Below are 15,081 nucleotides of genomic sequence, written 5' to 3' on the forward strand. Positions count from 1 at the left end.
CCGTGAGCCTCTCCATAGGCCCAAAGTATGGGACTAATCAATCATAGGCTGGAGGCTCCAAAACTGTGACCCAAACCAAACCTTTTTTCTTTTTAAATTGATTAGCTCAGACATTTTGTTATAGTGACAGGAAGTTAACACAAATACTTATTGCTAGTATGTAACAATACAGTCAAATTTTATATATTACCTTTGGATTCTGCAACATCACTGGGAGCTCTAGATGTTTTTCCAATAGATTTCCCAAGGAATTTCCACATACCTGATCATGCTGCCTGAAAATAAAGTCAGTTTATTTCTTTCTTTCCAAACTGTATCCCTTTTTCTTTGCCTTGTTGCTTTGGCTAACACCTTAACTATGATGCTGACTAGAAAGGGTCAATGAGAACTTCCTTATTTGGGGGAAAATCTTTTATTTCATTGTCCATTATTAAGTATGATGTGAGTTGTAGATTCTCCATAGTTGCCTTCAGGTGTCCTTCTTTAAAATCTCAAATACTATCATTATTACTATTAATACTACAAAGGGTAAGCATGTTTACTGTAGGGAAAAACAAGCAAAAGAATATGACATAAAATGCTAAAGGAATATTACTCAGTCCTAAAGAAGAATGAAATTCTGGCATTTGCTGGTACACGGATGGGGCTGGAGAATATCACACTAAGTGAAATAAGTCAAACCCAAATAACCAAAGGCCAAATGTTTTCTCTGATATGCGGAAGTTAATTCACAATAAGCAGGTGATGCTAGGGAAGAATAAAGTTACTTTAGGTTAGGTAGAGGGGAAGGGGTATGGGGGTAGGAAGGATAGTAGAGTGAAGCAGACATTATGACCTCATGTACATATATGGCTGCATGACCATATGATCCTGCAATATGTACAATCAGAAAAAAGAGAAATTTCACTCCATTTGTGTATGAGTTATCAAAATGCATCAATGCATTGTACTGTCATGTATAACTAATCAGAAAAAATAAATTTTTTTTAAAAATGCTAAAGGTCTCTGTCTCTATCTATCAATCCCTTCCCTGGAGCTGATGATTGCCATTCTTGGGAGAGGGAGGAGGAGAGGAAGGGATTGATTTGCTTAAAGAGAAAAAAATTAACCCAGCCTTTAAAAGGGAAAAGCACCTCAGTTCCGCAGAGACCTGGATATTTTCCGTGGGGGAGCCTCCTCTCCCCAGCGCCCCCATGAGCCTTCCGTTTAGCCTCGGCTGTCTTCTCCGCTCGCAGAGGACGAAGCGCACCCTCCCTGGAGTCAGGAAACAGGGTGAGGAACATGGACCAGCCAGTACGAGTCTGACCGCCAAGCCGGCCCTGGGGCCCACATCCTCGCTGGGCCTCACCCACGATGGCGGCCCTGCCTCCACCTGCACGTCTGTCCCAGGGGCTGCGGTGCTGTCCCCCAACTCCGACACGATGTGACAGCGAGCGGGCACCACGGGCCACTCTCTGGACCCGGAGGACACGTCACGGACTGGGGAGACCCCCACATGCCTCCCAAGAGTGTGTAGAAACGGAGTCCGAGAATAAATCCCAAAGGCAGAGCCAAAGAGCCTCAGACTGGAGGCTGGAGGTAGGAATCAGGACGAGAGTTAAGGATCCATGTTTATTTTCACTCAAAATTGATCTCTGCTTCTTTATTGATCCTCTTCTGAGATTGGCTGAGGTTACTTTGGATAGGCCACACCCCCAATCTAAGAGCGATTCATTTGTTTACTCCAGAATGAACAACCTCTGGGGATTTTTCCCTCCTTTCACAACTGTTAACCTTTTCCAGTGATGTCTCAGCATGGAAGCCTGTCTGAGCAGCCCCCTGACCAGTGGGTGTGGGCTAGGGTCTTCACCAGAAGCAGCCCTGGTCATCTTTAGAGTACTTATCAGCTGCCAAAGTGTGTCAGATAAAAACACAGGATGCCCAGTTACATTTAAATTTCAGTTAAATGAGGGATCATTTTGTGTCTAATTATGTCCCATACAATTTTTGAGATATACTTACACTAAAAATTTGTGTAAGTCTATTTGGGTTATACTTACACTAAAAATTATTCATTGTTTAGCTGAAATTCAAATTTAAGCGTGAACCCTGCATGTTAGGGGACATGTCTACTGCAAATTTCATTTCCCAACCGGGCAGGTGAAGCATTGGAGGCACCTGCTAGAAGGTGCGAGAAATCGCGTGGGAGGAGGAACCAGCAGAGATGAGATACGGTCCCTCGGTCACTCTGTGCTCAAACAGGGAGCAAAAGTTCTGTGGGGTGGCACATTGGCACAGACCTGTGGGAGATGTCCCATTTACCAGTGAGGCCACTGAGGCTGAGGAGGGTCCAATGGCTTGTCTTAAATCAAAAGCAGTTGTCTAAGAGAGCTTCCTGGAAGAAGGAGAAACCAAGCAAAAAGAATTCTCTCCCTCTCTCTCTCTCTCTCTCTCTCTCCCTCTCCTTCTCTCTGTCCCTCTCTCTCTGTCTCTCTCTCTCTCTCTCCCCCTCTCTCTGTCTCTCTCTCCCTCTCTGTCCCTCTCTCTGTCTCTCTCTGTCTCTCTCTGTCTCTCTCTCTCTCTCTCTCCCTCTCCTTCTCTCTGTCTCTCTCTCTCTCTCGCACACACACACACACACACACACACAGCGTTTAGATATGAGTTGTCCACAAAAGCTCATGCTAGACAACGCGGCAGTGCTCCCGTGAGAGGATTAGATTATGAGGACTGTACCTCATCGGTGGATGACTCCATCTGAGGGAGTAAGTGGGGCAGGTGGGGTGCGCGGGAGGAGGGGCGCGCCCTTGGGGATCGTGTGCCTTGACCCTGTCTCCTCGTGCTCTCTGCTTCCTGGCTGCCCAGAGCTGAGTAGCTGTCTTCTGCCAACACGTCCGCCATGTTGTTCTGCCCTGTGGAGGGCAGAGCCATGGAACTGGCGGACCGTCTGAAACCAGGTACTGCAAAATGAACTTCTCCTCCTAAGTTGTCCTTCATCAGGTAGCGTGGTCACAGCAACAAACAGCTAACTCTCCTCCACCCCCCTATCTCTCCAAGTCCCCGCTGCTGACGCTGCAGGATCCTCCCAGCTTGGTGGCCGGCCAGTGTGAAGAGTGTCCCTTAGAAGCAAGACGAGCTCCTACTCGGGCCTTGAGCCTAAGCCGCTGGCCTCAGAGACCTGCCTGGTGTGGGGCACTTGCTTTCCCGTCTCCACTGCTCCTCGTGGGTGGGAAACTCCAGCTGAAGGGTGACAAGCTGAGCCCAGCAGGAGCCAGACACTCCAAGTCCACCCGCCAAATGCCACCAAGACCCAAGACAATGCTCCATGATCATGAGCCTGATTTAATGGGCGGTGAGCGCTGGGGAGAGTCGGAAGGTGGCAGAGCCACAGAAGAGCACAGGAGGCAAAGAAGAGTGTCCTGGGGTGCGTGAGGGGGGCAGCGGCGGCGGGGGGCCCGGTGCTCACGGGAGCTCTCTGGCCAGCTGTTGAACACGCCCTGCTTCAGAGGCGCGTCCTCCGAGAGTCGAGTGGGCCAGACACCAGCTAGGAGGCCTCCTGTCCCCCGGTCGGTGCGTGTTTCTTGGGCACGTCCTAACTGCTGAGCGCAGCGCAGGGCACTGTCCTGGTCCCGGGGAAACTGGAGGGCAAGAAAGGCGTAGGGAGACAACAGCTATTTCGGGGACAGTACGTGTTTTGAAAAGTAAAACGAGGACTGGCTCCGGCTCTGAGGCTCAGCACAGCGTGCACAGGGCTCTGGGTTTATCCTCACACCCGGAAAACAACAAGTAAATAGAATAAACTAGATCACGAGACGGTGGGGAGAGGAGGGTGTCAGGGACCGGGTCTCTGGTCTGGTTCGACACCCGAGAGCTTGGGGGAGCTGGCCGTGCAGAGGTCGGGGGGAGCAATCGAGGCAGAGGAAACAGTAGACAAAGGACCTTGGAGAGAAGACAGGTGGTCACCCGGCAGGAGGGAGGGGGAGGGGAGGTCAGAGAGGTGGGGAGGCAAGTGACCCGGACGTGGTCCCAGGCAAGCCTTTGGATGAGGTGGTAAGTGATGGAAGGGCTCTGCAGGTCCCTCGGAATGCGGACAAGACGGGATGGGCAGGGCCCAAGTGGGAGCTGAAGGGGACCCCTTGTCATCCAAAGTGACAAATACATCACACTCATGCTCTGTGGTGTCAAAATCAATGTAAAGGTCAAGACCACACAATAGGTCACAGGCTGGACAGGAAGTACAAACCTAGACCCTACGGAGGACGATGCCGACGGCAGATTCGAACGCAGGTCCCTGGACCGCAGAGCGCCCAGCCCGTTCCTAAACTCTGCTCAGGAGTCACCACAGGGCCACCCTCTCAGTTCTGATGGGACCTGGGAATAGAAGCCCAACCAATGGTGCCCACAGTTGCCCTGGGCTTGTGGCTACCACTCTCTTCATCCATTTGTGCTATCCCATGGACCCCAGCTGCTGGCCAGACGGTCCCCACTCAGCCTCAGGGACGAGGGGGGCATGGCGAGCTGGCTGGGGCCTTCACACTCCACAGCACTCGCGATGACCGAGGTTGCAGTGAAGGATGACGCGGTGGCCCAAAGGAACAGCGCAGTTGAAACTCTGGGCCAAAAGGATGTGGAGAGTGACCTTGAGATGTCATTGGACTTCCATTTCCTTCCAACGCAGGTTCCTCCAGCGTTTCTGCTACCCACTCAGTTGACGTTAGTGGGATGCGGAAAACAGCTTTGCCACCAGACAAGTTGGTGTTCACACCAGTCGCTGTGTGACCTTAAGCAGGTCTCTTGATTTTGAACTTCCAACATGGTAGCCGCTCACCACCTGTGACTGCTGGGCACTTAAATGCACAAAAAAATTGTGGGGAAAAAATAAATAAAATTGTTTTTGAAAATTCAGTGAGATAAAGTACCTGAAGCCAAATATGCAGAACTTGGTAGAGAAGAGAAAATAGGATCTCTCCTATCATAAATTAGCCATCAGACACCATCTCATTTAGTGAGATACCCTCAGAACAGCCCTTTAAGGCAACAGAGATTCCCATTTTACATATGAGGACTCTGAGGCTAAAGAAATGTCAATGATTTTCCCAAGTTACAAGAGGTCTCAGCCGCCAAGCTATGGAATCAAACTTGATGTCCATTGGTGGGTATGTGCACAAAGAAAATGTGGTAGAAGGACACATGGAATATTACTTAGTCCTTAAAAAGAATGAAATCCTGTCACTCGCAGCAGCATTGTTAAGTGGCATGAGTCAGGCACAGAAAGACAAATCTGTGTCCTCACTTATGTGTGGAAGCTAAGAAGGCTGACCTCATAGGAGCAGAGGGTGGAAGGGGTCACCAGAGACTGGGAAGGGTGGTGGGAGGGAGAGGCAGAGAGGGTGCTTGGTGGGTTCAGGGTGCTCTCTACAATTACTTGGGCACTTTGATAAGCTGATAGAGAGGTTTCCAGTGTCCCCAACATAAAGAAATGGCAAATATTCTAGGTGATGAACATGCCAGTTACTCTGATCCGATCATCACACGTGGATGTCTTTAGAAATGTCACATTGAGCCCCATATATAGGTACAATTATCATGTGTCCATTAGATTTTTTTTTTTTTTTTTTTTTTTTTTTGCGGTGCTGGGGATCGAACCCAGGGCCTTGTGCATGCAAGGCAAACACTCTACCAACTGAGCTAGATCACCAGCCCTCCATTAGATTTTTTTAAATTGTAAAAGTTAGATGGCATCTGACTGAGCCAGGATTCACAAGAAAACGGGTTTAACGCAGTCAGGTTGAAAGGCCCCATGAGGGGACTGAAGGGGTCCTGCACTTCCTGACGCAGAAGAGGTTGGGGTGTTTCTGAGTAAAAGAGAAGAGCAAGTCGGACAGACTCTCATCCGAGCATCCACACACAGGTGTGTGGCAAATGGCCTCCCCTCCTCCCAAGAGGTTGACGGACTAGGTGACACTCGAAACTGCCCAGGACACTTTGGAGGGTGGACGAGGCAGAGGATAGTGTGCTCCCCGAGATCCTGCCTTGCCTCCCTCCCCACGCTGCCACCTGTTTCCGTGCTTACGATGTGAAGAGATGTCACGACACATCTGTTTCACAAAAGGGTGGACGACTGGCTGGCAAGTCCGGGGTGGCCCGTCTTCTCAGGGGACGTGCTGAGTGCCAGGGCAGAAGGGCCCATCTGCTCTCCCTCCCCTTTCCTCAAGCTCACCCCTGCCCCGGGCAGAGGCAGGAGTGCCAGTCTGGCTAATTCTGATTCCAGAGCCTAGTGTCACCTGATTACCCGAGGACGTCCCCCGATAGCATCCTCCCGCATCCCTGATGGCCACCTGTCCCGTGTGGCCAGTGGGGTACAAGACTCCAGGATTCAAATGGGTCTTGGGGAAGGACAAAGGTCCCCCCATAGCTGAGGGGGACAACCCAGTGTTCAGCCTGCCCAGGAGAGAGCACCAGGGTCTCCCAAACCCAGTCCAAAAGGAAATGGCGCCTTCTTCCCGCCCCAGGTGCTCAGCCCTCATTTCCATCCGGGATCTGGGGCGAGATAAGGAGGCTGATCCAGGGCTGGGTTCCGGCTTTCCTGGGTCCCATCGCCAGATCCCAAGGCTCCTGCTGGCTCTAGCATCATAGAGGAAGACCAGGAGCACATACTGTACACGTTTCTAAGTGGTCGCCTCTTGGAGGTCAAGTTCTGATGATCTGTGTGTTCTTTATGGTTAACCGTATTGCTCCAGCTTGGATCTGGAAGACCTGTATGTTGAAGGCTTGCTCCGTGGCCTGTGGAAGGTGGTGGGTGGGGCCTAGCAGAAAGGGGTAGGTCACTGGGGACACTGGGACCCTAACCCCTTCCTGTCCCTCTCTGCTTCTTGACGGCCACGGGGTGAGCAACTCCACACCACTGGCTTCCCCCACAATGCACCGCCTCACCACAGGCCCAAAAGCAAGGTGGTCACGCAACTGTAGACTGAAACTCAGAGCCAACATAAACCTTTCCTCCTTTAGCCTGTTTTTTCTCGGGTATATCGTCACAGCAAGGGAAATACACAAATTTTCCCACTCTTCTACAAATGGTATTGCCACTTGAATGGCAAGAGGAGAAAACAAGAAGGATAATAGTTTTTACTGTTAAATGCGACAATCCCATGTGTTGTTAGTACTTCCTGCTTTGGGGGAAGAAAGTCGAAATATTCTAAAGGAAGATAGTCCCTCCTCCCGCTTCAGAAAGGTGCAAGTCCCCTTCTCTACAGAGTGCAGGGAACGCGCAGTTAAAAACCTGAGCTTCTCCAGATTCAATATGCATAGGACACAACCTTATCCCAAAAAATCTGACCTGCGAGCGTCAGGTTTTATTACCTTATTTGCTTTCACAGCTCGGTTGTAAAGATGTTTATTTTCAGCCGCACAAGTGATCAATTCTCTCCCTCTCCCCACTTCTGCCCTCTCCCTGTCCCAAAGTGCCTTTGAAAGGCCCAGAATAGAAACCAGCACTGACCAGAGGCCAGTGTGCCTCCCTGTTACTGTGTGTCTGTGCCCAAGTTCAAGTATCATTTTGTATTCCCACCTCTGCCCTGAATCGCAGCACAAGTTGATAATTGTCTGACCCACATAAATGTGCGTTTCTATCTTGCAATTGAAAATCATCACTTATCAAATGTCCCCGTGACATTTCAAATCAGAGCTTACAAATAAGCAGGGAGGGTAGGTGAATTTGGCCCCCAGCTGTGTCCTATTTAGCTTCTAGTACCCACGGCCTACCCAGTGCTTTAAATGGGAATTAGTTACCGATATTTACAGATCAGATTTTACTCCACAATTCAGATTCCTGGCTTCTCTTGACAACTTGGCAGCGTTCAATGCGGGAGACCACTTAGCAACCTCAGTTTGGAGCTGAGTCAAAGGCCTGGGTTCCAGTCCCCACCACTCCCTACTGTGTCCCAATTCCATGATCGATTTTCAGCTGCTATTTATCTTCTGGATCCCGGTACTCATTTGGGCTCCTTGTCAGATCTCTGTACATCTGAGCTGGTGACTTCTCATTGAGCCAAAAAGAATGAATGCTGAGACATTATTTCTTCTGCTCTTATAAAATCTGTGTCTGCCTTAAGTGTATGAGGAATAGGAAGTTGTGTGGAGCGGGTGGGAGAGGACCAGATGAGGCCTCAGAGGACCTCGGTTTTTGTCTTCATCCCCCCACTCACTAGCTGGGGACCCCTGAATAAGACGCACCCTCTCCCTGGGGCTCAGGGTCTCTGTTCCCTGTATTCAAGGTACGAGGCTAGAGAAGGGTGGAAAGATGGATTCCACACAGGGTTGTGCTCATGCTAAAGCATGGCTGAGAACTCTTTGGCATGACTCCCGAGAGGCAGGTTTTGCATCGCCTCCCCTTGGGTAGGCTTGTGACTGTTTTGACCAATGACTGACGTGAAGTTTTACAACCTCCACGTTGAGGTCATAAACAGCCACAGCTTTCACCCCCTGGAGCCCTCTGGGAGCCCAGAGCCATCATAGAATAAGTCTCCCTACTCTGTGGCTGCAGGGCTGGGAGGCAGGCTCAGGGCATGGAAGGACCCTGGAGGTCCTCTGATTGACAGCTGGGCTCAGCCTCTGAGTCACGTCAGCCCTGACACCAGATACGGGGGGAACACTCTCCAGATGCCTCAGCCCCCAGCATCCAGGGCACCCCAGCCGTGAGCATCTTCCCATCCACACCCTCCGACATCACAGAGCAGAGACCTGCCAACCCTCTGTGCGTCTCAGTTCCTGACTCAGTAACTGTGAGCACAGAGAAATGACTCCCAGGATCCACCTCTGAAGATCTGGGATGGTTTTCAGCAAAGCAAGAAATAAACCAGAGACTTACAACCTGGTGGAGCAGGATTACGGTAGCTAAATATTTACTGGGCACTAACTAGGTGCTAGACACTTTGATACGGTTTTTTAAATCATCTATTACCCTCGTATAATCCTCAAACGTTTCTGGAGCACGTAACTTCTATTATCTTTCTCATTCTTCAGATGATTATTCTGAAGCCAAAAGGCGAAGTAATTTTCCAAAGGTCACAGGACCTCTAAGTAGCAAAACCAGGCATTGTGACCAAGCCCTACCATCCCAGCGCCCATATGTGTGGCCCCCTCTTTATCCCGTCCAGAGAACTGAACAGAGGACACGCACGACCTGTGTCCCAGGGGATCTGGCGGCCCTAACTGACTTCGCCAACCACAAACATAGAGTGCTTCGAAGCTGCATTTTGCATCTGTAGAATCCTTGTGAACTTCGCATTTCACGCGGTACAAAGCGATTGCTCGCCATCAGGTGAAACTCAGCTTCCAGAAGGTTCCCTGCTGACTGATGCTAACCAGACTCTGCCCAACGCCAGCACCCCTCCCGGGGGTCTGTGGATCCCAGCTCGAGTCATATGGACCCGACTGTAACTGCCACTGTGGTACCAGGAGGACGAAAGCCGGGTGGAAATGCAGTGAGCCTTCCGGACAGAGCCACTGGTATTCAATGACAGGGGCCCTCCCTGGGGCCTTACCTCCTCATCTCAAAAAGGCCCCACCTCTGAACACCAGTCAGACCAAGCGTGAGCTTCTGAGAAGAAAACGTTCTCCAGCTGGGGTGAAGCTGGGTGCTAGAGCCCTTGCCTGGCTGCAGGAGGTGCTGGGTTCCATCCCCAGCACTGCAGGGAGGGGGAAGGGGAGGGGAGAGGGAGGGGGAGGGGAGAGGGAGGGGAGGAGGAGGGGGAGGAGGGGGGAGGGGAGGAGAAGGAATACACATCCGTGATTTGTAGACACACAGAGATGCAAACCACAGAAATTTACTTAAATCCGCCTCCACGCACTGAAACAGAGAACATCATGGTAGATTTAGACCCAAGGCCTTGAACAGGTGCATGCTCACCAGCCTAATGATCCAGAGATGGACAACAAAGACCAGAACTTGATGGAATATTCTCTGCAAACGGGATGACCATAAAGATCCCTGAGGTTCAGACCAAGAGACAGATTCCAAAGCACATCAGTTCCCGCCAGTCGCTGAGGTTCCGCTCAGTTTGTGATCCCAACTTTTAGATCAGAGCCCCTCCAAGAGAAAAATCTTAGATTTTGTTCCCCCAAAAAATGCACATGCACACACACACGCACACACACACACACACACCCCTCAGACATAATCCTGGGGTACTTGCAGATGCTGTTGCTCTAAAACGCCACAGGCTGACAGTCCATAGGCCTCAAGTCGGGAGCCCCGGTGCACATGTGGAAGTCTCTGCCCCTCAGTTCTGCAGAGGACTTGGTGTCCCACCCACCGTCAGGTCACCAGGCTCACACTGTTGAGGGTGGAGCTAGGCTCTGACAGCTGCTCATTATTTGATCCTACGTAACACTGAATGAGACTTTGGCAAATGCTCAACTGTTTGGTGACCATCCTTCCGGCCTTGGGGCTGAACCACAGCAAGATTCTCACCCGACCACTCAAAATTTCCTGACAAAAATTGAACCCAAGCTTCCCACTGCAGCCTTTGAGACCACAATGACCTGGCCCCGTCCACCTCCCCAGGTCCAGCTTGCACGACTCCCCCGTGTCCACACCACTGGCGGCAGCCCTGAGGCACTTCCTCGGCTGCCCACCTGGGGCGAGCCAGGCCCTGCCCCTGGAACACCCTCACCCCTGCCCCTGCGTGGCCTGGTTTCTGACCGTCCTGCACATCTGGGCTGAGAGGCCACATCCCAGGTTCCCTGATGTCCCTGTCTGGAGACACCGTGACCAGCGTCAATCTGTACTGAACCCTGGTTCCTTCAGGGCACACGGGCATCCGTCATGGCCCAGGCTCTGGTCACTGGTTCCATCCGTCCGTCCACCCCATGGACTGTGTGCTCCTGAGCCCAGGGCCGGTCTGTCTCGCCCTGTGCCTATGTGCCCAGCCCCTGGGCTCCCTTAGGAAGGACAGGTGAAGGAGCACCAAGCTCATGGAGGGATGTGACTTGTCTTCCAGAGGAGAACGGGGCCCAGGGTTCCAGCCTGCAGGGAGCCAGCCTGCCCCTGGGGTTAGGTTGGTGCTCTGATGTCTGCCAAAGGCAGAAGGGAAGCAGAGGGATTCACAGCCCTGGGTGGAGACGGAAGGCACAGGGAGAAATGGAGCGATACCCGAGCTTCCAGAAGGCCCCACAGCCTGGGATCCATCAGGTAGAATGGCGTTTCTGTATTTCCGGTCTCTTCCCCGAGGTCACTGAGTGACGTAGGGGGTGCAATGACACTGTGCCCACCTGTGACTCGTCCGTGTGAGCCCCGTGCCCAGCCAGAGCCAGCGCCTGGTCATCAGCTGTTGGACGGCTGATAACCCTGCATCCGGCCTCGGCCCAGTGTCCAGCCTGCTCCCCAAAACGGTGAAAACGACCGGCTACTTCGGGATGTTAGCAGGAGATGGTCTAAACAGGAAGGAATACGTGCTTTGTCGGACGGAAACCCAGGGGACACTGATTTTCTGCTGCTCTGGAGGATGACTGCTTTACTTTGTTGTCTCTGCTTTAAACGCAGAGCGAACAAAGACCCGAACCCAAGGCAGTCAAGTTGCAAACACCCTCCACGCTGCTCCTCAGGGCTGGCCTTGGATTTCTGATTTCTGGCTCCAGGTTCTGGATTTAGAAAAACCAGGGTACAGATTCTGTCACCTGGGGAGAAGAACTCCGGGGTTTGTTCAACTGGTCACGGGACGGTGGTCAGTGAGCGGGGCTTATTGCTTGGACCGGGCCCTGAGCATGTCTTAGAAGCGTCGTGGATCATTTAAGCCTGGGCTCTAGGAGACAGGATTATTTTCATTCCCATTTCACAGAAGGAAAAAAATGGGCTCAGGAGTCAAAAAGCCTGTGTGAGTTCATCGGAGAGAAAATGGCAGGTTCCAGCCCCTGTGCTTGGGTGAAAGTGAAGCCTGGCTCTGGACGCTGGCCCCTGTGCCTTGGTCCCTCACTCTTGTCCTTGGCAGGAGCTGGGTCCCAGCCCCCCTCACTTGCAAGCAAAGCCTGCACCACGGAGAAGCTGCATCGGGCCACTTTGGGAGAGCTTGGGTTGTCCTCCATGGAGCTCCCATGGCCGGATGGGAAAGGAAGGTCCCGGAGTGCTCCTGCCAATGCCCGAGGGCATCATCGGGGCCACAACCCAATTTTGAAATCAAGTAGAGTCACGCCACACTGCAGTTTAGTTTGTGGGCTCAGCCCTGCCAGAGAGAGAAGCAAGAAGGGACTTGGCTAGAAAGCCCAAGGCCGCCCTGCAATGGGCATCTCCTCTGTGGCCCCAGCTTACACCGGGCAGGCTGCCCTGGCTCCAGACCCCCCCAGGAGATCTCAGCTCCCAGACTCCACCAACACCTCCTGCCAGTCTGGGGATGCTGGCAGCTTCCTGCAGTGGCTGACCTGATTTCCTCACCATCACCTGTATCTTAGTTGGTTTTGCGATGCTATAATAAGATACCCGAGAGCAGATGCTTTATAAAGAAAAAGGGTTTATCTGAATCATGATTCTGGTGCTTGGAGAGTCTAAACGAGAGAGTCCAGCATCTGATGAGGGCCCCCTGCTGCATCAAAGCATGGCCAAGAAGCAAAAGGGAAGTAGTGAAGTCCAAACAGGTGGAACCCCCTCCCGAGCATTAATCCAGTCACATTGGACCTGATCCACCTCTGGGGATGGTCATGCATCCCTTCCCGGTGTCATGCTCTGGTAACCTACTTGTCTCTTAGGAAGCCCCACTGCTTGGTGTTTCCACCCCCTCAACACATCGCACGAGGGACCAAGCTCTCAGTACGTGAGCCTTTGGGACACAAAGCAGTGCCACCTGTATAACCAATTCCCACACTTGAGTCTGTCTTTAAAACGCAGGAGCGGCTGCTATTTTTCTGATAGGATCATGACGGATAGAATCATCAGTACGAATGCAATCCAGAAAATAGAAGATGGTCAAGAATGTAATTTTTCAGTGTTGCGGTTTGGCTGTGAGGTGTCCCCCAAAAGCTCACGTGTGAGACAACACAAGAAGGCTTAGAGGAGACACGATTGGGTTGTGAGAGTCTTAACCCAGTCAGTGCATTAATCCCCTGTCAGGGGTGCGCTGAGTGGTGATTGAAGGCAGGTGGGGCGTGGCTGGCGGAGGTGGTCCTGGGGGCGTGGCCTTGGGTATACATTGTGTATCTGGTGCGTGGAGACTCTCTGCTCTGATCCTCGGGGGAGCTGCTTCCTTCTGCCACGCTCGTCTGTCAGGCTGTCCTGAGACACTCCAGCCCCGAGGAATGCAGCTGGCTGTCTGTGGACTGAGACCTCTGAAACCGTGAGGCCCCCCAAACAAACTTTTCCTCCTCCAATTGTTCTCGTCAGGCCTTTTAGTCACAGCAGAGAAAAAAGCTGACTGAAACAGACAGCGGTGTCCACAGCTGCCTGCGCCAACAGGTCGACCCTTCAGGTGCACCCAGGACGGAAATCACTGGCCCCCAGGAGTCAAGAATTCCGCAGGAAAACCCCCTTTCAACCACACTGTTGCCCTCTTTGGAGTACTCAAACAAAAACAAAAAGGGTGGGCTTTTAAGGGCAGGGAGCGTAGCTCAGTGCAAGAGCATATGTGTAGCAGGCACAGGGTCCTGGCTTCAATGCCCAGCACAGCAAAAAATAAAAAGATTAATTTACTCTTCTATTTTAAGCTGGACTCAGGCAACTGTATAGGGAGCATCACTTGAGTCCAAGAGTTTGAGACCAGCATAAGCAACACAGCAAGAATCGATCCCCAAAATTCTAGAGTGGCAGGGTACTGGGAGGGGCAGGCACCATGGGGCACGTCTGTGATCCCAGCAACTCGGGAGGCTGAGGCAGGAGGATCCAAGTTCAAGGCCAGCATCAGCAACTTATCGAGACCCTCAGCAAATTAACAAGATCCTGTTTCAAAATTAAAAGGGCTGGGGGACAGCTCAGTGGTAGAGCAACCCTGGGTTTGACCCCTGGTCCCAAACAAATTGGGGGAGGGGCTTTTGAATCCAGCCCACCTGGTTCAAATCTCAGCTCTTACCAGTTGAAGGACCTCCTGACCCTCTGCTTTCTCACATGTAAGATGGGGAGAGTGATATCTGCATTTTATAGGGCTCTTTTAATACAGAGAAATGCAGTTCCCAGCATTGAAGTGACCAGCTGTCCCACTAATGCCTGATTAAAGCTTTTGGTTACCACAAATACACTCTGAGAGTGGAGAGTCAGTCTCCGGCATTTGCTGTAACATTTTTGGTCTTTTGCAAACCTTTAAGAAATGAGAAAGGAGACCTTCTACCCCTTCGGGAAAAAGAAAAAAAAGAAAAAACCTGGTGTCTCCCAAGCAAATTCTAGAGATAAGTCATCAGAAAGAAAGTTCTTTCCTTCAGTATAGAAGTAGCGCTTCTGGCACTGAATAATAAAACTTTTGACACATGAAACCTGCCTGTGTGGCTTTAGCTTTGACGGAGATGAAAGAAAGAGGAATTTGGCTAAGACACTTCTGCAAACGCCACTCCTCTGGAGCCAGGCAGAGACTGCTACTGTTCTACAGGTTTGGAAGCTGCCCCAGGGGACCTGGCTGCTCAGAATTCTTTAGTTGGTGGCCGCTGTGATAGAACTAAAGAGCCAGTCCTGACTTTCTCTTGTGAAGTTGAAAATAAACCAAGGAAGTAAAGCCCCTGAGCGAGAATGCAGAGCGGGTCTTTACTTTTTTTTTCCAAGTAAACCTCTGCTTAGAGCTTTCTAGTACCCATCAGATAAGGGTGCATCCTGCTCTCCAGCAGGAGCTTCTTAAAGAAAAACTCAGATAGCGGATCCCCAGGCGCGTGGGATGGAAATTTCTATCCGATATCCTGATGGATTCCTGGGACAGGGTCAGAGGAGGCAAATCTGGACCCTCTGGCCCTGGGATGCTTGCAGGGAGGTCACCGGGAGGCTCGGCACAACTCGGGTCTGGGACAGTGCCCCCTCCCCTGGGTCAGCGGTGCTGTTGGGTGAGTCTCAAGGTGGCAGAGACCAAACCACCACCCCATGGAGTTTCTGAGAACCCTGCAAAGGAGACGCCCACACTGTGGTTTGGGTGTGGCTTGTCCTCA

General features: G+C 51.7%; 1 protein-coding gene and 1 non-coding gene across 3 annotated transcripts in view; both read right to left on the reverse strand.

Annotated features, from left to right (window-relative positions):
- Positions 1–15,081, reverse strand: part of Rph3a (rabphilin 3A) — a 226,224-nt gene that overhangs the window by 152,715 nt on the left and 58,428 nt on the right. The window lies entirely within an intron of this gene.
- Trnaa-ugc (transfer RNA alanine (anticodon UGC)) lies at positions 5,603–5,677 on the reverse strand. Its single transcript has one exon. It is a non-coding gene; the product is annotated as a tRNA-Ala (tRNA).

Source organism: Sciurus carolinensis, chromosome 8, assembly GCF_902686445.1.
Source record: "Sciurus carolinensis chromosome 8, mSciCar1.2, whole genome shotgun sequence".
Classification (NCBI taxonomy): Eukaryota; Metazoa; Chordata; class Mammalia; order Rodentia; family Sciuridae; genus Sciurus; species Sciurus carolinensis.